This window comes from Juglans microcarpa x Juglans regia, chromosome 1D (genome assembly GCF_004785595.1).
Source record: "Juglans microcarpa x Juglans regia isolate MS1-56 chromosome 1D, Jm3101_v1.0, whole genome shotgun sequence".
In the NCBI taxonomy this organism is placed as follows: Eukaryota; Viridiplantae; Streptophyta; class Magnoliopsida; order Fagales; family Juglandaceae; genus Juglans; species Juglans microcarpa x Juglans regia.
Window position 1 is genome coordinate 27,427,263 of NC_054594.1, and position 25,974 is coordinate 27,453,236.

The following is a 25,974-nucleotide window of genomic DNA, read 5'->3' on the forward strand; positions in this document are numbered from 1 at the left end:
CCATGAGGTCAGCCACTGAAGCTTCTTGATTACATACCACCAAAAAAACGAATGAAAAAAAGTCCTTTAGAGCCTCCTCCCCACTCCATATGTCCCTCCAAAATTTTGTCTGAGTACCCGCACCCAGTACAAATTTAGTATGGCGAGTAAACACCCCCACCCTCATTTAATGTGCTTCCAAACCCCCACTCCATAGGCTCTGTTCATGTCTCTAGTACACCATCCCCCCCACACCCCCACACAAACTTCCGTATTTGCAATCAACCACCAATTTCCATAGAGCTTCCAGTTCCGTATTATATCTCTATAGCCATTTTCCTAGTAGGGCCTGGTTGAAAGTTCTCATATTTTTTATCCCCAACCCTCATGAAGAAATTGGCCCTCACACCTTATCCTAATGACTAGATGGAACTTGAATTCGTCCCCCATCCCGCTCCATAGGAAATCACGATGGAGTTTTTAAATCTGTGCCACCACATAAGCTAGAATTGGAAATAAAGATAGAAAATAAATTGGTAACTTAGAGAGAGTACTCTTGATTAGAGTCACGTGGTCTCCTTTCGATAAGTACAATCTCTTCCACCATGTCAATCTTCGTTCTATCTTCTCAATAACTATATCACAAATTGATAAAGCCCGTGAGGCAGCCCCCAACGACAATCCCAAATATTTCATAGGAAGATAAGCAACCTTACACCCAAGTGTGTTGGCCAAATGCTGAGTGTTACTAACATTCCCAACTGACACTAGCTCTGATTTATTGAAGTTCACTATTAAGTCCGATGCTGCTTCGAAGCATAGTAAAAGTGCCTTCAGTGCCCTAAGCGAGTTTTGATTTGCCTTCTAGAAAATTAGTGTCATTTGCAAATAAGAAATGAGATATAGTAATAAGGCCCCTATTAGGATCACTTACTGAAAATCCAGCCACAAAATCGTTTCTAACCACGGCCGATAGATCCTACTAAAGATGATGACAACAAAGCGAAGTGAGGACAATGGATCTCATTGTCTTAGGCCATGAGAACTAATGAAGAAACTAGTTGAACTGCCATTAATCAAAACTAAGACCCTTGTTGTTGAGATGCACCATCTGATTCACGTACACCATCTCTCCAAGAAATAAAGAAGGAACTCCCAGTTTACATGATCATATATCTAGCTTACAAATAATCCCAACGATACTAGACTTTAATCTGCTATCCAAACATTCATTGGCTATAAGGATTGAATCCAGGATTTGACAACCTTTTACAAAAGCATTTTGTGACTTCGTAATTATCTAACCCAAGGCCTCCCTTAGCCTGTTTGCGAGCACCTTGGAGATAATTTTGTACACCCCATTAATGAGGCTAATGGGCCTATAATCTTTCACCTCTGATGCTCTGATCTTCTTTGGGATCAATGCAATAAAAGTATTATTTAGGCTTTTCTTGAACTTTCCAGCTGAGAACAATTCTTGAAACACGTCCATTATATCCTCTTTCACTACCTCCCAACATGTTTGGAAAAACCCCATCAAGTAATCGTCTGGACTTGGTGCTTTGTCTTTAACCATTCTTCTTACCACATTATAAACCTCAACTTCCTCAAAAGATCTCCCCAACCAAGTCACTATCTGTTGCTCAATAGAGTTGAAATTGAGTCTATCAAGTTTTGGCCTCCACCCCTCTCAAACTCTAAACAACTGTTCAAAGAAATCCACTGCATGATCCCAGATCACAGGAGCCTCCATGAAGTCTATAACATTTATACTCAGCATCTCAATGGTAATATTTCTCCTATGAGAATTAGCCACTTTGTGGAAGAATTTTGTGGGTCCCATTCTTTCAACCATAATGCTATTGACTTTTGACACCAAGAGATCTCCTCTAGAGAAATTACTCTCTCCAACTCTGAAGCAGCTCTGCTTTTGCGATATTTCTTATGGGGAGACGACTCTATCCTTAAGCATCCTATCAAAATCTTGTAGTTCCTCCACCATGGTTTTCTTTCACTCCCCTATGTCTCCAAAAGATTGAGATTTCCAAAGCTTTAAAGAATATAGGAGGGGGTACCATGAAACTGATAAGATGACCACCATTGCCTTATCCAGTCGTCAAAGCCTTCACTTTTAACCCACCTTGGGTACTACCACCATCCAACAAGATGAGAAAATGATCCGAGCAAAAGCAAGGCAACCTCTTCTAACACACCTTTGGGTAATGTATTTCCCAATCTGGGGAGATTATGAATCTGTCCAAAGACCACGTCTCATTATTGGACCAAGTAAAAGGCCCCCTATGAGAGGAAGATTCACTAGATTCAGGTAAACATTACATGTTGAAAAATCTGTCACGGCTAGGCGCAAGCGACTATCTTTGGATCTTTCATTAGGGAAACTTAAGATGTTAAAATCTCCACCTATGCACCAGGGGAGGTCCCACCAGCTATGAATTGCAGCAAGTTCTTCCCATAATAGTATTTTGATGCTGTCAACATTAGACCCATATATACCTGCAAAAGCCTACAAAACATTATCTTTCATGGTTTTGAAGAAACGGGCCACTGTATACTCCCCTATAAAATCCTCCATTTTCTCCACCACCCTTCTATCCCACATCACTAAGATTCCACCCGAAGTCCCATTCAATGCCAGATAGACCCGATCTGCATAAAGACAACTCCAAACACTTCACACTATTTTTCTAGACACCAATTTCAACTTGATTTCTTGTAAACATACTATGTTCACCCTCCATTCCCGAAGCAAGTTTTTTATGAGAAGACACTTATTTGCTTCATTCAACCCACGAACGTTCTAAGACACGATGTTTGGCTTCATAAAGGAGATATAATCCCCTTCTCTTTGGATCTATCGCGGCTTGAGTTGCCCTCATAGTTCAACGACCATTTAAGTCTCTTAAGCTCCCACTGTTTCTTGGTCCCAAATTTCTTAGACAGAGAGTACCCACCTCTATGGCAGTGAGAAGAGCCATTAATTGTTCCTCAAAACTCACACACTCTATTCCCACACAATGTTGAATTTCCTTTACCTTTTGGAGCACCCAGTCAGACACATTGAACTCATTTGGAAACTGATAGTTTAGAGGAAAAGGATCCCCTTCTCTAGAAACCCACTACAAATTCGATGACATCCCCTTCTCCTCCCCCCAAATAGATTTCTGCCCTCCCATTCGACCACAGTACCCACATTGAGCTCCACATTGTTGCTAGAGAGTGGAGTTATTATTTGTGTTTCAGGAACCATCACCACATCACTTTCACCGGTGTGGTTGAGCATTTGAGGTAGCCTCACGACACTAACCTTAGTGAAATCCATCCTAAGCTCGTCCTCTCCTTCCGACAGCAACTTGAGATGCTCCTTAGATTGAAGTATGGCCTCCTCCTAAGGAAGTGGTGCTTCTAGGGTGTTTATCTGCATTTTCTAGCCACAGTAAACCAAAAATGTGACTGTTGGTGGTAAGATCTCCTCTGTTTCCCCTTCACACAACGATGTCAACAGTTCCACCACCTTCACCGGAGCTTTCACGACCACCGTCAATGGTCCCACAGCTGGTCGTGGTGCACCCGATGGTTTCTTCAGCAAGGTTGGAGGGCTTTCGTCAATGGTGGGCCGATGTTCACCCCTTTGCAAATCCTACAAACAAGACGAGGCTTGATGGGCTGAGGCCTTGAGTTTATAGGCTCGAGCCCAATTGATTGGAGCCTTACAGCGGTTGAGGTTTCCCTTTAAGCTATCGGACTCAAGCCCAATTGACTATGGCCCTAAGCTATCGAGCTCAAGCCCAATTGACTGAGGCCTTATAGGCCCTTGTTACGCTGATCTGAACCCATGTTTAAATCCACACAGGGAATTGTAATAGCCCGCTAGAAATTCAAAGGTGGAATTTCTATTGACTTTAGGAACCTCGTGAAAACTTATGGAGTTTTCACGAATCGACCAATCGCATAGGTCTTAGTCTATCAACATAGTCAGTGTTATCATTCATTATGGTGCCATAAGTGAGATTCTAATTATTTGAGTAGTTATAAGTGTCAAAATGTGTTATGGTCTGCGCTATTAGACTCAGTTGATTATTTAAGATTTTATAACACAATAAGTCTATTTTCATATTTTCGGACGAAATGCTTGTTTGAAACTATGAAATTATTTTTAAGGGCACTTTGAGGTTGAATTTTGGTAAACGATTTTTATTATAGGTTAATATGATTCATTTTTCAAGAGTGAATAGTAACCTCGATAAGCTCACCAATTGCAGTGTTTCAAAATCACAGTGTGGAATGTTCAAATTAGATTAGAGAAGTTTATTTGGACACTTGGTAAGATATTAGACACACTTAGTGAATAATATTAGACACTTGGCACCATGAGGAACATTTGATGGATTTGAAGGAATCAATGTATGAGATCATGTCACTTAAGCAAAAACTTTATTCTATCTGTCCAATCAAATTGTGCCAAACCAAAGATGATTTCCATCCTATTGAAATTGTATATGGTTGGAGTCCAACAAAGAACATAAAAGCATAGTTGAAATCGAAATCCTAAACGGTTTTATCCAAACCATAAAGTTGACTTCCGAAACCTAAATGAATCAGTTTCTAACATTGTGTTTAATCGTTTGATTAAAATACTTCCACATGCTACTAATCCTTCAAACTTGTGTTAGAATATCATTATCCAACCTTGTTAACCTTAGAAAATTGATTGGGTCAAGTGATATTGGATTGGGCTTGATAGCAACCCAAACCCTCTTGAAACCCCAAAATTTAGGCCCATTTGGTTTAGGCCCATGAAGGCCCACGAATTTAACCACATTAGCATTGCTTCTTGACTAAGTTTTGCACCCCCACTTGGCTGGCCAGATCTTTACAAAATAAGGGCCTAGAAGGTTCTTGAAGTACAAAGCTAAAGGGCCACCGCACTCTTTCACTTTTACACTCCACCTTGAGAAAAGATCTTGGGCTGATTTTTGTTTATTGTAATGGGGAGAAAAGGTCCACACTCAAGCTTTCTTTCAGTCCTATCACTTTACATAACTTGTGTAAGAGGCTCTCCAGTCCACTTCCCAAGAAAAGCAACCCTCCTTTACACTTTTCCTTGATAGAACACAAAAGACACTCTCGGACAGTTTTCTTATCTCTTTGGCACGCCTGATTAGAAGTTTTTGTAAGTATTTTCTCGCAAAGTTCCAACAATGAAAGTTGTTGATTTTAGAGTCTAGTTTAAGTGGATACCATATTTGTTTCATTTGGAGATTATTTTATTGGTAAGAAGTTGTTTAGACCCCATAAAGGTCATTCTGGACGATAAACTGGAGAGTGTGTTATATTTTGGAGTTTGTGACAAAGCTAATGAGTAGATCTTGGTCCGAAATTTTTATGGAGTACTGTTAACATATTTATATGATTATTGGTTGAGGGTTTGTTGCATGATTAAAATTTTTGGTAAAATATTTTCTTAGATCTATAAACTTAGAAACTGGAAGAGGAAAAATAGTTTCTGTTTTGAGAAAGTTTAAATCTTCTATGGTTTAATCTGATTCCAATGGCTTTGATATTTTTATTGGAAGATCCTAACCCTCTTATATACATGTTAGAATGTTATTTTGAAGATATTTGATGTTAGTTTCGAAGATATGAAATTTTATGCAAGGAGATATTTGGTTAGGCCAAAGTGATGATGTTCTTGGCTAAATTTATGTTTTGATTGATGTTAACCATGTGATCTTGAGTTTGAAAATTCGATCTATTTTGGGATACTTTTTTTAATCCATGTGATGGTTTGGTTTGAAGATTACATCTTTATAAGTCATGGATCAAGAGGTTGATCAAAACAAGTTAGAAACAAAAATCTGTTTTGAACTTAGAAGAAAAGCCAAAGAGTTCAAGTATGGGTTTAGTGATTTTAATGACTTTTATTCATGATTCAAAACATGATTAGTCTTAGAAATAAGTTATGAGTAAATTAGAAGAAATTTTTTGGTTTAATCATGAATCTTGAAATTTCAAAGAATTGCAACAAAAATAAGGGAAATAGCCTATGTAAGTTTCGGCCCTATAGAGTTTTATTAGTTGTGTTTAGTTTTAAATTTATCTGAATTGATATTTGAGTTTGGGACAAAATTTATATTAGATATGTAAATTTTGGTGATTTTTGGAGTTAGGATGCAAAATCTTTAAGTTAGGAGTAAAATGGTCATTTTTAACTTGTAGAGGGTAAAATGATAATTTTACTCTACGCTGATATTTTTTCATATCCCTAATTGTTAGTGATTAAGTTCTAACATTTAGGAATTACTACTTTGAGTTTCTCGTGATCGCACTTAAGTTTGTCTAGAAGCACGAAGACCGAGGTAAGTTAGCTTTTAACTTACTATCAGTTTAATGTGTATGAGTGATAAGTAAGGGAACTAAAGTGTATGTATGCATGTTATCATATGTGCCATGCCATGTCATTACATATTTATCTGTTACGCATAATTTATTCTATCACAAATTATTCATCTGTTACACAAGATATTCTGTCATGTATTGCCATACATTGCAAGTATGTAATGTTAAGTATGTCATCTGTTACATGTATGTCATGTCATGTAGTATTCACTGTTGCAAGTATGTCATGTTAAGTATGTTGTCTGTTGCATGTTATGTCATGTTATGAAATGTTTCTATCTCAAGTAAGTCATATCTTTTGAGTTACGTTCAAGTCAGTTATGTCTAGGATACTTACGATGTAATCATTCTGATTGTCTAAGTATCTCTGATGGAATATGTTGGGTGGAATCATTCTGATTGTTCACTATTCCCGACGAAACGACTGGCAGAATCATTTTGTTTGTCAGAATTGAAGTCTAAGTTCATGTTAAGTAAAAAATTCAATTCAAGTTTAGTTATGCAGATACTCCTCGCATAATCATTCTGATTGTTGTGGTTTCTCATTTAAAATACTCATGATGAAATCATTCTGATTGTCTGAGTATCTTTGACAGAATATGTTGAGTGGAATCATTCTGATTGTTCATTATTCCTGACGAAATGACTGGCGGAATCATTTTGATTCTCAAAATTCAAGTCCAAGTTCATGTTAAGTAAAGAAGTCTATTCAAGTTCATGTATAGTTAAGTTTTAGTTCACACTTCAGTTTAAGTTATGTCAGTTATGTTATGTTGTATGTCAAGTTATGCTATGATTACTTATGATTTTGATTATGTATTCATACTTTTATTGTCATGCATGCATCATTAACCTATGTGTAGGTCTTTTGCTAACTTGCTGAGATTTGTAATCAAATCTTCACTATGATAGTCCCAACTACCATTCCCCCCGAATGGTAGATCTTGTTACAGGATCTGAAGAAAAATCAAGAATCGACCAATTGGAAAATGTCAACTAAGCGACAGGTCGACTAAGCGACGATGAGATGTAGATGATAGTAAAGTAGTTACCTCATATTACTACTTGTATTTGTGGAGTTCAATCTCCAGCACTCTTTTGATCGCAGCCATTTTGGACTAGTGTTGTCATCTCAGTTGTTTAGTATGTCATTATATATGAAGTATGTTTTAAGTATTTGGGATATTTCAGTTTGGTGTATAGTATTGTTAAAGAAAAAAATTATCTACTATTAATATTGCATAATACTAGATGCATGTTAGGAATATTACATCTTATATGTCATGAACGGGGTAGGTAACCTTGTATTGCATGTCTCGACGCTTCAAATGTCCGTCCGATCCTAAGTGGGATTTAGGGGCGTCACAGGAACACTTCTTTCCACTCCCACCTCCTCCTTTATAAGCCAATCAACCTTGTTTTCTGAAATCTGTTTTCTGAAACATCCATCAACTGCATGGTAATATCTAGCCTAGACAACTCTAGTGGTGATGACTTGCACTCAACCTCTCCATCAAACATCGCTTTATTTGAACGCCATCTATGATCATGTGGTAAATATCGACGATGTTCTATGAAACATAATTTTTTACCATTTGTCAACCATTGAGACTAAATATCTTTATTATAGATAGGACAAGCCATTTTACGTTTTGTGCTCCACCAAGACAAGTTTCTGTATGCTGGAAAATAATTTATTGTCCACAGTACTACAACATGCATCTTGAACTCCCTTGACAAGGCCTTATGCTATCAGGCTCAAGCCCAATTGACTGGGGCCTTACAGCAACCATTTGACTGTGGTCCTGAGCTAATGTGCCTAGGCCCTTGCTACGCAGATCTGAACCCACGTTCAAACCTACAAGGCCCACTTCTTTCCAATCCCACCTCGTCCTTTATAAGCCAATCAACCTTGTTTTGTAGGTGCCCAACTGAGCCTTTCACATCTAGCAAAATACTAAGTACCTACCCCTCTGTCACGCCACTTTAGGGTCTACCACCGCCACCTTGCCACTGTATTGGACGAGACTCTCTGTCAAAGCCATGTCCAATGCCCTTCCTAGTAGCAGCAGCTCTCTGCCCTTCCATGTCGTCCTCCCCTTTTCAAAGCTCATGGGGTTGCTCCACCATCAATGCCTCCCAATAGGAGTGATGTTGCAACTGGACCTTCAGCTCCTTTGGTCTCTTCATACCTCCGTCACTGTGAGTGAATCTCCCGTCATGAAAATACTCCCACACAACCTCCCCCATCATTTTCCACCCTCTGCCCTCCTCCTCAGGAACAAATATAAAGATCCTCCTACTACCACCACCACCATATTCCACGATTGCGATATAGCGGCCTCGATCATTCGAACAGCACCGCACTATAAGACTACGACTACCTTCCCTGACTGTGGTGAAGAAATCTTTTTTTTCTTTCTTCAAGCAAACTTCAAAGGCCTTTGCCCGCCATTCGACTGTTGAGAGTCCCAAAACCACCTTTGACATCGCCCTCTAGCTTCTCTCTGCAATAATCAATAAACCCCCCCTCCTTCACAAATGAAAAAGAAAAAATTGATTCTATTACAATGTCTTTTGAAAAACCCATTCTGAACACACCACCACCCAGAAGCTAAGTCATGTAACTCTGTCACAAACCACCCAAACTTAGCAGAGAGAACAAGTGTTTGTTTGTTTTCCATGGTTAAGAGAAAATTGAACCAAATAGTTCAATCCCATAACTCTTGAGACTCCAATAATAAAAGGTAGTCTTGAAGATAGTTTTTTTGGCTACAAAATAATCTTATATGTTAGTATGTACACCATAATTGTCAATATCGAGACGATCGATGTGAGTATCTAAGAGCAATGGCATTGGCTTAGTCAAATGCCATTGCAATCCAAAATTTGGCTAATAATCCTCTAAAATTGTATGCATTAGAGGAGGCAAACCGCATACATTTACATAAAAGCTACAGTAGTCAATTGGAATTTCCTCTAATGCGTACTATTTTAGAGAATTTCTTCTATCTTACATAAAAGCTACATACATTTTCTCTCTCTAGCTGATGCTTTGTTTTGTATTTCTCGCTCCCTTCATTGAAATTTCCACCTTCATTTCTAGATTTTCGGTCTCCATTCACACATTGCACTTCTCATCGTCACTGCACATCTTCCATCGGCACAACACTTCATCACTGTCGCATCTCTTCAATGTCGAATATAGGGTAAATTCAAACTCTAAGTTCTTCTGAAGTTTTTATTAGTATAGAAGTGTTGATTTTTAGTTATTAAAACAAGGTTATTGTCCAAAAATTTTACTGGGCATGTATTCAATGGTTCTACCTATTTTCTCTGATTTAGTAGTATAAAATAGGGTTATTGTTTTTCCCTGATATTGTTTTTCAAAATGATTTTTTAGTATAAAAGTGTTAATGCTGAGAGACCTCTAGGCAAGAAGGCTGAGAAAGAAAGAAAAAAGAAAAGACAAGGAATCACAATGAAGTGAGTTTAATGAGGTCTTAAGCCACATGAGTGATGATAGGAAGACATGAATGATGGTGAGGAGAAGAGATAATCAAGGCTAACAAGGATAGATCTGAGTTAATACTTCTTAAGAAGAGAAAAATTGATATAGAAATTATGAAATTTGATATCGATTCCATGAATGCTGTGCAGCAAGAGTATTTACACAATCTTCAAATGGAAATCATCGAGGAGCAAAGGAATAGGTCTCTATCTCATACACAGTTTGTTTGCTTGTTGGTGGTTTATTTTGATTGGACTCGTCTAGCCTCCAATTGTAATGGTGGTGGACTTGTTGGTGGACTTGTTGGTGGCTTATTTTGTAATGGCGTTTTACTTGCTAGTGGCTTATTTACAGTCGAACATTATTTTATTTTGTAATGGACTTGCTAGCAGTGGTTTATTGAGATTTTGTGATGGACTTACTGGTTGCTCTAGTGATTTTGTAAGGGATTTTGAGTTTCATCTTTACGCTGCTTGTGACTATCACTTCTCTCTTGTCGGCATGAGTTTCTTTTTTATTTATTTGAAAAAGTTTTTATGCAACCAATTTTGGTTTACAGTCGAAACAACTAGTATTTCTCTAGGTAATATTTTTTTTTCTAGATTTGATGCATGGGGCTATAGTGTACTGTAGCATAAGTTAGCAGCAATCACTGGGTTCTGGTTTACCTGGGTGTCATTCAAAACCTATTGGTATTGTGAACTAATTCTAGGATGGGAGGCAGTACAAGATATTAGGTGAATACGAGTGCTTAGACCTTTGTCCGTGGCTATATTGGCTTTGGCCAGATGCCATTTTGCGACTTTGTGGATGAATATATCTTTATACGCACGCACATGGACATACATATAAATATATACACACAGAGAAAATATGAACTTAACATGACTGAATTTCATATATGATGCATGGAGGGGGGAAAAGTTGAAGTTTATAAGAAAAATGTTTATTTATGGCCAGCTATTTGCTGCGAAAATGATTATTTCCTATTAAAATGAATCTATTTTCATTAAAAATAGTCATTATTATTACAAATAATCCATCACAAATGTTCGTTTTTCTTGTAGTGCGTTCACTTTTGTGCAATTGTACATTTGATTTTGTACATATTGTTTTATGAAATTGTGTTTGACAATAAAGTGACTGCAACTTGTAGATTATTGAAAATTTTGAAAGATAAAATAAAAGGCTATTTCAAAATAGATATAAAAGATACATATTAAAGAGTAGATAAAAAGACTAGAGAACTTAAAAATTAATAATATTTTCAGTATAGAAAGTGAAATGCCTAATTAATTTGGGATTAAAATTTTGAATGTGGAGGCAAAAGGCAAAAGCTGACATTTTATTCGAAATCTGACTAAAATTTTGGCTATATCAATGTGAATATTGCACTATGGAGGAAAAGAAAAGTACAGATACTAGGAGATATGAGTGCCCTATTTGGATAGTAAAAATATTTCATTTTATTTTATATCATCATTATAACTTTTTTTTTTTTAAATTCTCACACAAAATATATATAATAAACAATTCAACTTTTTCAAATTTCAGAACAATAATAATATTAAAAAATAATAATATTTTATTCAATTTTTATCTAAAATCATCTCATCTCATTCTACTATCCAAACCACACCTAAATCATGAACCTAATTGCACATACGTACCATATTTCTGAAAACTCATGCAGAATAATCTCACTATTTATTTGCCTCGAGACAAAACAGCCATGCAAGTGTATTCATTAATTATTATGTTATCGCATCAGTACCTTCATGAACTATCTATGCCTTCCGGCAAGACGAAATGATCATCATGCATGTACGTGAAAAATAGTTACAGTTAAATTACGTTAGCATACGATAAAAGAAGGAAAAGTAAACACTAACCTCCCCAGCTTGATCACTTGCCGATCGAATGATGCCGATCGACGGCGTTGAGTACTCAAACTTGAAGCCTGTCGGTGATACAACGTCCAAATACCACTTAAATTCCAAACTATAAATTTACAAACCCCACAAACTAAATACATAATTCTTCAAAACTTGAATTTCTACTATAATTTAATTACACTTAGTAGTGCCTGTTGTAGGTAATTATAGAATTTTTCACTACAGTGTTTTAATTATAAAGCTTTATTAGAAAATATTCTTTTAAGATTAAGCGGTTTAGGTGCTTTTAAAGTTAGTGAAGATTAGGCAAATTTTAAAATGTAGGACCTGTGCTTTCCAAACAGGATAATTAGAATGGTTTAGTTTGACACTGAGGGCAAAAGGTAAATTTGTGAGAGAGGGAATGGGGGGAGGGGAAATTGTGGTATGAAAAGTAGATGAGGAAGGGGAGACCATCAGATGTCGAAAAAGGAAAAGGAGGATCAGACGTTGGTCTTTTAATGGCTCTCTGATACCATGTAGAATAGTGCTCTGTTTTGGAATTTCTTGATTGCATTCATTTGTGAAGTACAAAGGATTTAAATAGAGTTCAGAATATACTAAGCAGCCTATTATACATCGTATGATTTGAATTCAAAATAGAATACATGCCTAACTAATTGATTTTGCAGATAAGAAGTTTGTTGCGGAAGTTTTAAACTTTTGAATCTTCAGTTGAATTGGTCATGTTGACTTGTTCTTCTACAATGTGTACTCATATGTCAAGAGATATTATTTTTGAGTTGTAAATGCACGAAAATAAGATTTACAAAATATATGTCAAGCGGCGAAATTTACAAAACTGAAAGTTAAAAGTTTAAATAAATTTATCAAACAATATATCATAATTAAAAAAAAAAAAAATTACCTGTAAAATATATATCGGTCTCGCTATACGCTATAAGCAAGCAAAAAGAAAATTGTGCTGAAATGAAACTCCAAGTCTCGATCCTTTTATAACCGCAAAAAGGAATGAAAAGAAGTCTCTTTCATTTCTTGGCGTTGTAAAGATTTGAGTCATAGAGAGAATAGGACGAAAAGCTTTAAACTTTTGTTTCCTTTGGATCCTATATATGATGTAATATACCAGGCTCGCTTTGTGCCGAGTCAATGGGAGACAATCTCTGCAAGTTAACGTGACCGATGAATATTATCACGAATTGAATTCAGTGTATTATTGTTTATCTAGCGTTGCATCAAGTCAATGGGAATTAAAACATCTTCCTTAACGTGGCACTTTAGACTAACGTATCCATCTTTAGATACAGTATATCGCATTGTCAAAGAAATAAACTCCCTAGCTGTTTCTAGCTTTGATTATAATAAAAGTGTACGTAGCAAATAAAAATGCTTCAGTTTTCACCTTTGTTGTTCTAAAAATATCTGTAAGCGCACGTAATAGTAATAAGTAGCAAAGTGTTTTAAAGAAAATAAATATCGAATTCACATGAATTAATTATACTATTGAGTACTGAAATTTACTAAATTAATTACTATTTAGAAAACTAAAATTTAAAGAATAGATTATCTAAATTAAATTGAAGAAAATAGAATGAACCCAACTACGATTGGGCTGGGCTTGTAGGGCCTCCCATTTAGTTGTTATATTTTACTTTAATTGAGTTGTTTAGTTGCCCATGGGCTTACTTAATATTAGTTAGAATGGGCCCTTGGCCTTAGTTGGTTGTTGCAGAATTAGGTCCTCATCTTCCAGTATATATAGAGGAAATGGAGATCCTTGTTTGGATATGAAATCTGAAATATTTTATAGCTTGAGTAATTTTCTGTAATGGAGGTTTGGGAGCCCTCGAAGCACTCCCGTAACAATTTAGTGTTTCTTTAACATACTATCAAACATACTGTGTGCCTCTGTTTTTATTGCAGTGGCCGTGGATTGTTATTTTCTATCATCTCCCTCGTCACTATAGAGATCACAAAGAGTCTAATAGCAACTGTAATCCCTCCATTTCTATCAACTTCATTATTACAAGTGTAATCACGATGGGGTTCATTACAATTAATGTGACCGATGAAATATTATCACGCATTGAATTCTGTGTATTATGGCGTCAGATGCCGGACTCTCATTGTGGCCAGATCAACGGGTCAAAATTGCACAACGGATTAGAAGTTCTTGACAATTAAGACTATATATGGTCCTTGAATGGCCACTGCTTTACGTCTCCCATAAATTGCATAGGTCCATGAAAACGAAAACTCTTTTGAATTTTGTAGGCTACTCCTATATATTATTTATCTAGCATTGCGTCAAGTCATTGGGAATTAAAACGTACGTCTTCCTTAACGTGGCACATTAGACTAGGGCATCCATCTTTTGATACAGTATATCACATTGTCAAAGAAATAAACTCCCTAGATGTTTCTAGCTTCGATTATAATATTAAAAGTGCAGCTAGCTTGCGATTCGCCCCAGCTGGGCTCAAATAAAAAGGCTTCATTCTGCCGATCGCCCCATATTAAAAAATTTTATTGAAATCAGTTTTTAATTTTTATGACTCATTTATTAACATTGATGGCTACGTTGTTGCCTGGTAATAGGTTACTTAGCAAAAAATTAAGCATAACATGCTAATTTATTATTAATTTGTATTTATACTAATTATTTATAGTTTTTTGAAAGATGAGACTGAACTTAATTTTGCCAGGCAAGAGGATTGACTAATAGTTGAGGAGCTGATGTCCAATGTATTCCGAAGGTACAAAGATTGATGTCATGCACACTATTAGAAGTTCAGTACTGCAACACAGTGTGTCAAAATCCATTCCAAACAATACCATCAAATGAATGAGAGAAAGTTTGTGATATGTTTAAAGATCATGCTACAGGTAATGTCACTGCTATCTTTTTTATAGTATATGATTGATGTATTAAACTTATAGACATAATGTTTTTTCTTCTTTTAGCAATAGAGTATTGCGAACAATGCAAATAGATCAAATTTAATGATACACCATCAAGCAGGTTCTCAATCTTTCATCGTTTATCTAAAAAATTGGTAATGTTATACTAGTCCTTATTAGATATTAACATATATGCTTTTCTGATTTAAGTTCTAATAGAGATTTCCCTTTTGCAGCAACAAAAAATCCTACTGATGATAATCTTACCCAATTGTAAATTAAAACACATAAAAATCGTGATAGTGTTTGGACCATCCCGAAACAGAAACAAATTATGTAAATTTAAATTCTTTTAATTCAATTGTCTAATAATATTTTGTTACTTATACTAACTTTAAGTTTTTTTTAAATGACAAGATGATATCACTTAAGGAAACTGTTGCGGATCCATCTGATGAATCATCTGTCAATGATGCTTAGATCTTTCATCAAGTTCTTGGACCATGTTCTAGATATTTGAAGGGTTTACGACGTTGCGTGAAGCCATCATCAATATCATCATACTTTTTTCAAGTCAGATCGAATGACAAAACTCAGAAATTAGAGAAAGCAATGCTTGAGATAGAGCATTTGAGGTCTAAGGAAAAAGAGTTGCTGACCTGATTAAATCAAGCAGTGGATTTAAAGGCGAGATTAGAAGAAAAAATGTAGAAGAAGCTGGAGATTCAATCCCAAAAAAGATTTGAACTCAATGATGTCTCAAATAGTGAAAGTTTCATGACGTTACATTACCCAATAAATCCCGGTCCTTCAACTAGTTCTCCCATTATAAGAGTCCTCTTTTTAAAAAATGTGCTAGCTTTCTATCAAAGGTTGGTTAAGTCAATGTGCTCGCATCAATTCTATTTCATGGGAAACAATCTCATGTGCAAATTAATGTTATGAACCCAACTACGATTGGGCTGGCTTATTGGACCTCCAACTTAGTTGTTATCTTTTACTTTAACTGAGTTGTTTAAGTTGTTTAGTGGCCCATGGGCTTAGTTAATGTTGGTTAGAATTGGCCCTTGGCCTTAGTTGGTTGTTGCAGAATTAGGGTACTCATCTTCTAGTATATGTACAGGAAATGGGGGTTCTTGTTTGGATATGAAATCTGGAATATTTTGTAGCTTGAATAATTTTCTGTAATGGAGGTTTGAGAGCCCTCGAAGCACTCCCATTTAGTATTTCTTTAGCATATTATCAAACATATTGTGTGCCTCTTTTTTTATTGCAGTAGCCGTAGATCTCTATTTTCCATCATCTTCCTTGTTATAATAGAAATCACAAAGAGTCCAACAGCAACTATAATCCCTCCATTTCTATCATCTTCATTATTACAACTGTAACCACAACGGGGTTCATTACAATTGGTATCCGGAGCTAACGATCTATGGAGGACGAAATATTTTGTGAGTAGCAAGAAGAAGCCCTGCAACGGGGGATAGATTCTAATGGAAAGAGTCTTTAGGAGCTTAAAAACAACTTGCACAAGTTGAGAGATTTGCTGCTTCACTGGTTGACTAAGTAGCACAATATTCCTAATCGGACTATTATGATCGAAAAGTTGATGAAATAAAAATCAGCATGTTTTACAGAAGGAATAGAAAATTTTGTCGTTTTAGACGAAGATGAGGAAACAAATGTTCCTAATATTCCGGAACATCTTAGTGAAATTGCACAAGATTTCAACGAAATCCCCAACGGGTATGCAGTGGTAGCTGAAGAAAAATATGTAGTTGTAGAAGATGTAGTAGAGACTGTCGAGGATGGCATAGAAGACAATGCAGCAAAGGTATTTTATTGTGGTATGTAAGTGATCTCAGCAAGTACGGAGTTAAGGGACTCTTAGGGTATGTAAGTGAAGCTACCCCCCAGGTATTTTATTGTGGTATAATGGCTATAGAGACAAGAAGCGAAACTCCTCATGCTCATATGGATTCTGAAATTGTTAATGCTTGTTGGGGGAATTGGTGCATGCATTGTTTTCCTTGCCTTAGGTTTATTCTCTATTCTTAGTGTAGCAACAGTATGGCTCCTTGATGAATCTGCTGTTATAAATGCACTTATTGGAGTTGAACGTATATGCTGCTAGTTTTCTCCTACCACTTGGGGTCATTTTGTATACCATAGCTGGAGATCTAAAAAATCCTAGATAACTATATACATTTTGATATAGTGCTATTAGAGAAAGAATTTAGCCTGAAATGCGATGAAGTCAAGCATGTGGCTAGTGAATTGGCTGGGCCAGATTCTGGTGGTGAGCTTCATGTGATGCTACTATCTCTCTTGCTGATGACAGAGAAGAGACGTAAGCCAGCTCTGAAAAACAGAAACTTTTCTATTCCTCTACTCCAATTGCATTTAAATACCTTCAGTGATAAGAATCTTGATATCTTGATTTTAAAATTTCACTAGAAGAAGCAAGATGAATATGAAATGCTAAATTGGAATCAATACCATAGAGTTGCTTCAATATCTGAACCTTGAGGACAAGGTTTCTTAAAGGGGGAGATTTGTTATGAACCCAACTACGATTGGGCTGGGCTTCTTGGGCCTTCAACTTAGTTGTTATCTTTTATTCTAATTGAGTTGTTTAGTGGCCCATAGACTTAGTTAATGTTAGTTAGAATTGGCCCTTGGCCTTAGTTGGTTGTTGCAGAATTAGGTCCTCATCTTCCAGTATATGTAGAGGAAATGGAGATCCTTGTTTGGATATAAAATCTGAAATATTTTATAGCTTGAGTAATTTTCTGTAATGGACGTTTGGGAGCCCTCGAAGCACTCCTGTAACAATTTAGTGTTTCTTTAACATACTATCAAACATACTGTGTGCCTCTGTTTTTATTGCAGTAGCCGTGGATTGTTATTTTCTATCATCTCCCTCGTCACTATAGAGATCACAAAGTGTCTAATAGCAACTGTAATCCCTCCATTTCTATCAACTTCATTATTACAAGTGTAATCACAATGGGGTTCATTACAATTAATGTGACCGATGAAATATTATCACGCATTGAATTCTGTGTATTATGGCGTCAGATGCCGGACTCTCATTGTGGCCAGATCAACGGGTCAAAATTGCACAACGGATTAGAAGTTCTTGACAATTAAGACTATATATGGTCCTTGAAAGGCCACTGCTTTACGTCTCCCATAAATTGCATAGGTCCATGAAAACGAAAACTCTTTTGAATTTTGTAGGCTACTCCTATATATTATTTATCTAGCATTGCATCAAGTCATTAGGAATTAAAACGTACGTCTTCCTTAACGTGGCACATTAGACTAGGGCATCCGTCTTTTGATACAGTATATCACATTGTCAAAGAAATAAACTCCCTAGATGTTTCTAGCTTCGATTATAATATTAAAAGTGCAGCTAGCTTGCGATTCGCCCCAGCTGGGCTCAAATAAAAAGGCTTCATTCTGCCGATCGCCCCATATTAAAAAATTTTATTGAAATCAGTTTTTAATTTTTATCACTCATTTATTAAAATTTAATAAAATATTTTATTGAATTCAAATTATTTTATTACTGTTTATAAATTATTTTACAAAACATTTATCTTATGTAATTATTCAACCATTTCTTTAAAATTTTAAAATTCTTAAAAGTTTCGTACGAGACGATCCAAACCAGCAGTGAGCAGAAACTCAAACTGCAAAACCATAAATCTACGAGACCGGATTTTAATACGATAAGATTTGCATGATGTGTTTTCATCGTTGTTATATCCGATAGTACTGCATCATCATGTTGTCACCAACTACCACTTGTAAAGTATATCACAAATTAATTGGGCCGCGGCGGGGGGAGGGGGGTTATTTCCTCTCTTCTAGGAAAGGCCCACAAGGCGTCGGCTAATGATCCAGCCCATTCAGATCCTTATCCAAGCAAGAAAGGAATTGTCAACCAAGAAAAGGCATCGCCTCGATGACAAGACAGTTCAACTTTACGGGATGACAATCTCTCGAGATAAAATATACACAGGATGCGCAAGAAAGACAAGAAATCCTATATTCATCGGCAACAGAACATCAAAGACTCACATGAAATAGACAAAGGTTCAGGGAGTCTCCCGACATTAATAGCGTTGTTGATCAAGTCACACTCCGCCATTATGAAACCATTACAGAGCTACACCGCATTTAAAGATTCTAACAAATAAACAATATAAGGAATCCAGACTATATAGAAGCAGGCAGGATTAGCCCTTGAAGCCAGTGGTATAAATAGTTGATCCCAAGTTTGAGAAAACTCTGTCTAATCCCTAAACTTTCTTACTTATTTACAAAACTCCAAGAGTATTTACTGACTTTGACATCGGAGGCTCCCCGACCCTAAGGCCACCCACTCCAAGCCGCGTTATATTTTCCTCTATGCAAGGCCTCTGGTGGAAGATCTGAGTTGTTGGAGCTTTGGTCAAAGGTGTGTGAAACACGACATTAATAGTGGCGTCGTCTGTGGGATTCGATTTAGATCTTGTGTGTCCTTCACATAGGGAAGTAGATCGGGTGGAAACCTAGGCATTTATGGACGAGAGAAGCACGACAGAAGAGGACTAGGAATGTGTGGACAGCGCGTGATGTGGAATAGAGGAGGCTAGTGTCTCGCATCCGATCCCTGAGCGCATGGAAGTTATGAGCGAAGTTCGAGATGAGTGAGAGCTCCGAAAGGTTGAGCCCATTGGACTGTTGGAGCAGCTTAGCCTCCACCTGGATCGGCCAGAGGCTACAGTGACAATCAACGATGAAATGATGCGGGAAGCCTGAGACGCCATGCGGCAACTCCTCATGGAACACTTGGATGTGTTTGCATGGAGTCACAGAGACATGCCTGGGATAGTGCCTGAGATCATATATCATAGTTTAAGTGTGGACTTGAAAGTTAGGGGGTACGATAGAAGCTTCAAAATGTCATTGCGGAGAAGAATGCCGCCATAGCCGAAGAGGTGGACCGGCTGCTGAAGGCGGGTTTCATACAAGAAGCCCATTACCCATAGTGGTTATCAAATGTAGTACTTGTAAAGAAGCCAAGCAGCAAATGGAGAATGTGTGTTGATTTCACTTACCTCAACAAAGCTTGCCCAAAAGATAGCTTCTGTAACACTTCGTATTTTAGTGTATTTTTATTAAAAGATTATTTTTATTAATTCAAAAATTTATTCTCTTATTTTAAAATTGTTGGATATCTAGTGGGTTTATTTTTATGATTTTTAAAATTTGCGAAAATTAAATTTGATATGTTTTCTTAATATTTATTATTGTGATGCATTTAAATTGTTCTTTATTTTAAATTAATTGATTGTTGGATTTAGTTATTTTATTTTCATTTTATTATTACGTTTAAATTATTTTAATTGAGATGCTGTTTTAAAATCTTTTTCGTTGGATCCTTTTTGTGACCCAAGATATGAGGATTGGACCTCATTTATTTCCCTCACTTTTCTTTTTTCTCCTTTTTCTTTTCTTCTTTCATTTTTCTGTCCATTTTCTTTTCTTCTTTCTGCTTCTCTCCCCGTGCGACTTGCTCTCCCTCTCACCCCGGCGTTTGTGTCGTTTGTCCACCTGCCCGCCGCCGTGCGCCACCGTCCGACAACACCGCCCCACCCACCTCCTTCCCCACACTCCAACGACCTCCTCAACCTCAGATTTCCTTCCCCACGCTCTCTCTCTCTCTCTCTCTCCCTGCTAGCCATGTGAAACCCATTCGGGTTGTAGATTTTCTGCGCCGCCGTGCACCTCACCGTCCCTTCCTCCTTCTCCACCCACCAGTGGCCTTCCCCCTCCATTCCCAGCTCCTCCCTCGCCTCCATTACCTCCCTCGCACGATGCAAAGCCGTGGCGCCCTTTGAGCTCGCGTGCCGCCGAGGCGCCACCTCCGGCCACCATCTCTTCATCACTTCATCCTTGACCTCCTAGCAACCTAACCCACCCATCCCCAGCTCCGATCCGCCACCGGTGAAGCACATCCATGAACATTTCCATTTTGGGCATTTTGGCCTAAAACCGTCCCCTATGCCGCCACCCACGGCAAACCACTACCACCACTATTAGCTTCACCAACCTCCCTAAGCCCTACCCTATCAATTTCGGGTCTTGGTTTGTCCCCATTCAAAAGTGAGTTTTTGAGACCCACGGCCACAGTATATTTTACACTGTTATGTTGTTGAGCCACCACTTCTTGCAGTTCTGTGATCCTTCGAAAATTATATTAAAGTGCTGTAAGTATTTCTCCAAAGAACTATTGTGATTTAAATATATTTTTGCACTAACTCATTATTGTGATCTGGTTGGTTATGCCGGACTGAGTCCGAGGAGTTTGGGGGTCGGATGGATTGTGGACGGAGTTGTTGTGTGTTTGGTTTGTGTTGTGAGTTGTTGGTTGTTGATATGATGTTGTTCATGTACATGGCATATTGCACGCATGATCATGTTTGTAAAGAAAACTGGGTTTTCGTGTTATTGCATTCATGTTCATGTGTTTATCAAAACTTAAATTTTCATGTGAGATAAAGGAAAGAGACTGTAGGGATGGTGGTAAGCAGGGATGGTGGTTGTGTCCCGCCTGCGATTTCCGCCTACAGTGCTTTGATAAGTATTCATTGTGTGGAAAGTAACTGTAGGAATGATGGTAGAGTCCCACTTGTGATTCCTACCTACGGTGCACGTGGTAGGGATGGTGGTAAGCAGGGACAATGGTAGAGTCTCGCCTGCGACTCCCACCTACAGTGTCCGATAAATGGTTTGTTTTGTGTGAATCATTTTCTGAGAAAATGACGGACTATGTTTTTGGGCCAAAATAGGATTTTGGTGTGTGTTGGAAATAATCATTTTTCTGGAAAAAATGGTATTTGATGGCTAAGCGTATTTTGTCATATGCATGCATGTTGGTTGCATCAATATGTTTTTATCCTGAGAGTTGTTTGGCTTATACTTACCTATGGTACCATTTTATGGTATCGCAGATTTTGATGCGGATGAGGATGACGAGCCTTAGCTTGGCTCCGTTGGAAAAGTGATCTGGGATTGCTCCCGTATATCGAGATTTATTTTATAAATTATTTATGTATTTGCCTTTGTGATATATTTTGAGATGACTGTATAACTTTTTAAAGATGATTTATTTTGAATATTTGTATTTAAACTTCTGGTACTTAGATGACTTGTTTATATTTTCCGCTTCGATTTTTATTGTGCACCTTTGCATGTTGCACACACTTGAGCACATTTCGTTGGGATGCATGACCGTGTTGTCATCATCCTGACGTCACGATTCCTGTGTTTTTGTACTTGGGAGTTGGGGCGTCACAGCTTCCCACTTCCTCGCATTGACCACATCGTTGACTCTACGATAGGACAGGGCATGCTCAACTTAATAGACGCCTATTCTAGGTACAACCAAATTCGAATGAAACCCAAAGACGTGGAGAAGACATCATTTATCACCGATCGAGGTCTGTATGTCTGTACAGCTACAAAGCGATGCCGTTCAAACTAAAAAATGCAGGGGCAACCTACTAATGGCTAGTTAACCTGATGTTTAAAGATCATATAGGAAGAAATATGGAAATCTATGTAGATAACCTTTTCGTCAAAAGCAGAACTTTAGAATGGCATTTGGACGACTTAAGGGAGGCTTTTGCGATATTACCACAATATTGAATGAAGTTGAACCCAGCAAAATGTGCATTCAGCGTAGGGTTAGGAAAGTTCCTAGGGTTCATGGTGGCTGAATGGGGTATTAAGGCAAATCCCAAGAAGGTAGAAGCCATCCTCAGTATGGCTCCCCTGTGAAGCATAAATGACATACAAAGGTTAGCTAAGTCACCATGCTCAGCAGATTTTTCTCAAGATCAATCGACAAGTGTCTGCCATTTTTTAAAGTTCTACGAAAAGTAAAAACGTGGGACGACAAGTGTGACCAAGCGTTTGGATCCCTCAAGAAGTACCTCATGAGCTGACCGCTACTTAGCCAACCCAGGTGTGGAGAAACGCTGACCCTATACTTGGCCATCTCCCCCCAAGTGACTTCATTAGTACTGATATGTGAGGAAGGAAGGACCCATAGGCTGGTCTACTACGTCAGCTAGGCGTACCGAGAGGCTGAAGCTCGATACCCCCATATAGAGCAATTAGCCCTCGCACTAGTTGCAACCACGGAAAAGCTACGCCCATACTTTCAAACTCACCTAGTATGAGTTCTCACACAGACCCCTCTAAAGAAGGTGTTACAACGGTCGGATGCATCAGAACGCCTTATGAATTGGGCAGTGAAATTAACTGAATTCGATATTGAGTACACACCTCAAAATACCATGAAGGGGCAAGTGCTAGCGGACTTCGTCATCGAGTTTACTGGCTTTCCAACAATGGACAATGATGTGCGTCCCATTAAGCCCTGACAGGTATTTGTCGATGGCTCTTCCTGTCGAGCTGGAGAGGGAGTAGGGGTGCACATCATGACACCTGAAGGAGACTGATGAGTGTATGAAAATGCACTTTAAATATTCTATTATTGAACTAAAATGCTAAAATGTGAGTAGAAATCATGGGAATTAATGTGTATTCTTTAATTGAGTTTCTATTTACTTTGAGATACTTCTGAATAGATTTTTATGTTTAATTTCAGAGTCTATAAAAGAGCAAGTCCAAACCCAGTCAAATTCAAAGGACTTTCAAGTGGGCAAGACGTTGGAACAACCTAAGAGCTTTCAATGAGTGTAGGACTCTTCAAATAAGGATAATGATGGGATTTGAGAGTAATTTGGATCAAGAAAAAAAGTCAGTCCGAAATTTGCTAGAAGACAACCTCTATATACTTTAGTATTTTAATCATAACTTTCTGCTCAAATATCAGATTGATGCAATTCTTGATGCGTTGGAAAGCTATCTTAAATAGATACAAAGTTGTCTCTAATAGGGATTTTCAAATTTGAACTCCTAAAGTACATACGTTGTTGCCAAGATGAGTCTTAAAATTTAGGTGATTTTGTATACAGAAATATGAAGACATTAGGGTTTTTTTTCCTACACAATATAAGCATTTCATTAGCACAAAATTGGGAGTGGAAATGGGGGAGATGACTAAGTTCTGAAGAGGGGGAGATGAGATTAATTTCCATGGCCGTCATTTGCTTTATTTTTCTCTTGAGATTTTTGTTGTCTATTATATTTATGGGTAACTAAATTTTCAAGTAGGGCTAAAGATGAATTTGTACATTAGATGGAATTTTAATTTATTTTTGATTTAAGTATTTGGTTTTCAAATACTAAAACTCTTTTGCTTTATCGTTCTCAATTCATTGTTGATGTTTTCTTCTCCAAATAATCACAGAATTTATTCAGTTTATGGATTCAGTCATGCTTTTTCTATTAAATGGATTAACTCTTTGATTACATTTGGATCAATTATTTATCTATATTGATTTAATTCTTTACTGCAATATCACTTTCTGAATATATTGTCGTCGTTGCATTTTCTTAATAGTGATAATAATTTACGTATTTTAAATGTGGTGAGTGATTTTTCAAAGGGTTACATTTGATTTAATCTTGGTTTATAAAACTATACCTTTCAATTGAAAATTTTGAAAATTGCATTTCCAATTCACTTATTCAATAAATTAAGAATAATTAAAATAACAAACTTGTGCAAAGGAATGCAAGTCTCGGACAGGCTCATATTGGTTGGGTATGCTCTTATTCTCTAGGCAACCCCCCTTCACGTAGAGTCGTCTCAGACCGAACCATCTCAAGACGATCTATGGGCTGAGTTGGAACAACCTCTGATGCCCGCCTTCTTCTTCTTTATCTGGTTCACATTATGTTGTAGTTTTTATTGTTATAGTAGATGTACATGGTTTTTTTTATTTGTCACTTTGCTTCACTTGAATTTGCATTTAAAATTAATGTTTGTTCTCCATTAATCATTTAATATCTTTCTTTATTTTCTTTGCTCCTTCTACAATTCTTTTAATTCGTCTCTCTGTGGAATCGACACCCTAAACCTGTGTTACAACTACCGTATTATTCTTTGGGCGTAATCAAATTTTGGCACCATTGCTGGGGAGACGGTAGAAGAATTGTTAGATAGATTTTTATTTCAGCAGTTCGTAAAGGTGGTAACTTCGTTCCTTCTTTTAGCTTGCTACATTGTTGTTTTCTTTCTTTTCATAGTATTTTTAGTTTTTAGTATTTTGTTACCTTGCAAGCACATATATAGAGACACCTTGGGTAGATTTGCTTGTAAGCCTGTGGAAGAGTCAGAATCAAGCTTTTTAAATCATTTATTTGACAATCCATCTAGTCTCGAGAAAATGAGTGAACACAAAGATCAAGCTATTAGAACTCTTCATGATTACCTACACCCTACACGCACAGCCACACCATCATGGATCATGTTTCCAGTTAATACTCACAAACTGGATTTTAAAACAGAGATGATACAATTATTCCCTACTTTTCATGGCTTGGAAAATGAACATCCATATGTGCATATTAGGGAGTTTAAGAAAGTAGTTGCGACTTTTCATAGTCCAAATGCAACTGATGACGTTGTGAGACTTAAGTTCTTTCCTTTCTCTTTGAAGGATAGAGCTAAGAGTTGACTATATTCATTGAGACCCTGATCTATTGGGTCATGGAATGAGATGGCTCAGGTCTTATTTAATAAATATTTTCCCTAACATAAGACTAATGAATTAAAAAGGCAAATCTCCACATTTGCACAAAAGAACATTGAGACTTTATATCAGTCTTGGGAGAGATTTAAAGAGTTGTTGAGTATGTGTCCTTACCATGGGTATTAGAATTGGCGCTTAGTGAGCTATTTTTATGAGGGACTTACACCTAGAGAGCGCCAATTTGTGGAGATATGTGTAATGGTGAGTTCTAACAGAAAGATCGTGATGAGGCCATAGAATACCTCAACGAGCTTGCTAAAAAAGCTCACACTTGGACTGGACCTAGTGCTACTGAGAGCAATAGGTCACGACCTGCAAGAAACCCAAATGGTGGTGGAATTTACCATCTCAGAGAAAATGATAGCCTAAAGACTAGGGTTGAGATGCTCACTAGGGAGCTAGATGTGTTAAAGACTAAAGACTTAAAGCCAACACATGTGGCTAATCATGCAGAGTCTTTTGGACCATGTTTTGTGTGTGGTGGGGTAGATTACGTTGCCCAAGAGTGTCCCATACTTGCTGAGATGAGAGGGATGTATGAGGA

At 37.3% G+C, this 25,974-nt stretch overlaps 1 protein-coding gene and 1 non-coding gene across 2 annotated transcripts in view; both read right to left on the minus strand.

Moving 5' to 3' along the window:
• LOC121239523 (ankyrin repeat-containing protein ITN1-like) overlaps window positions 1-12,900 on the minus strand; it is a 38,788-nt gene extending 25,888 nt beyond the window's left edge. The window contains exons 1-2 of the mRNA XM_041136784.1: window positions 12,710-12,900; window positions 11,800-11,867 (exon numbers count right to left, since the gene is read on the minus strand). The gene's annotated coding sequence lies outside the window, so the exon portion shown is untranslated. The remainder of the gene's footprint in view (window positions 1-11,799; window positions 11,868-12,709) is intronic.
• A 12,544-nt stretch (window positions 12,901-25,444) lies between these two features.
• LOC121243382 lies at window positions 25,445-25,552 on the minus strand. Its single transcript, XR_005936123.1, has one exon. It is a non-coding gene; the product is annotated as a small nucleolar RNA R71 (small nucleolar RNA).
• Between the last annotated feature and the right edge of the window lie 422 nt (window positions 25,553-25,974).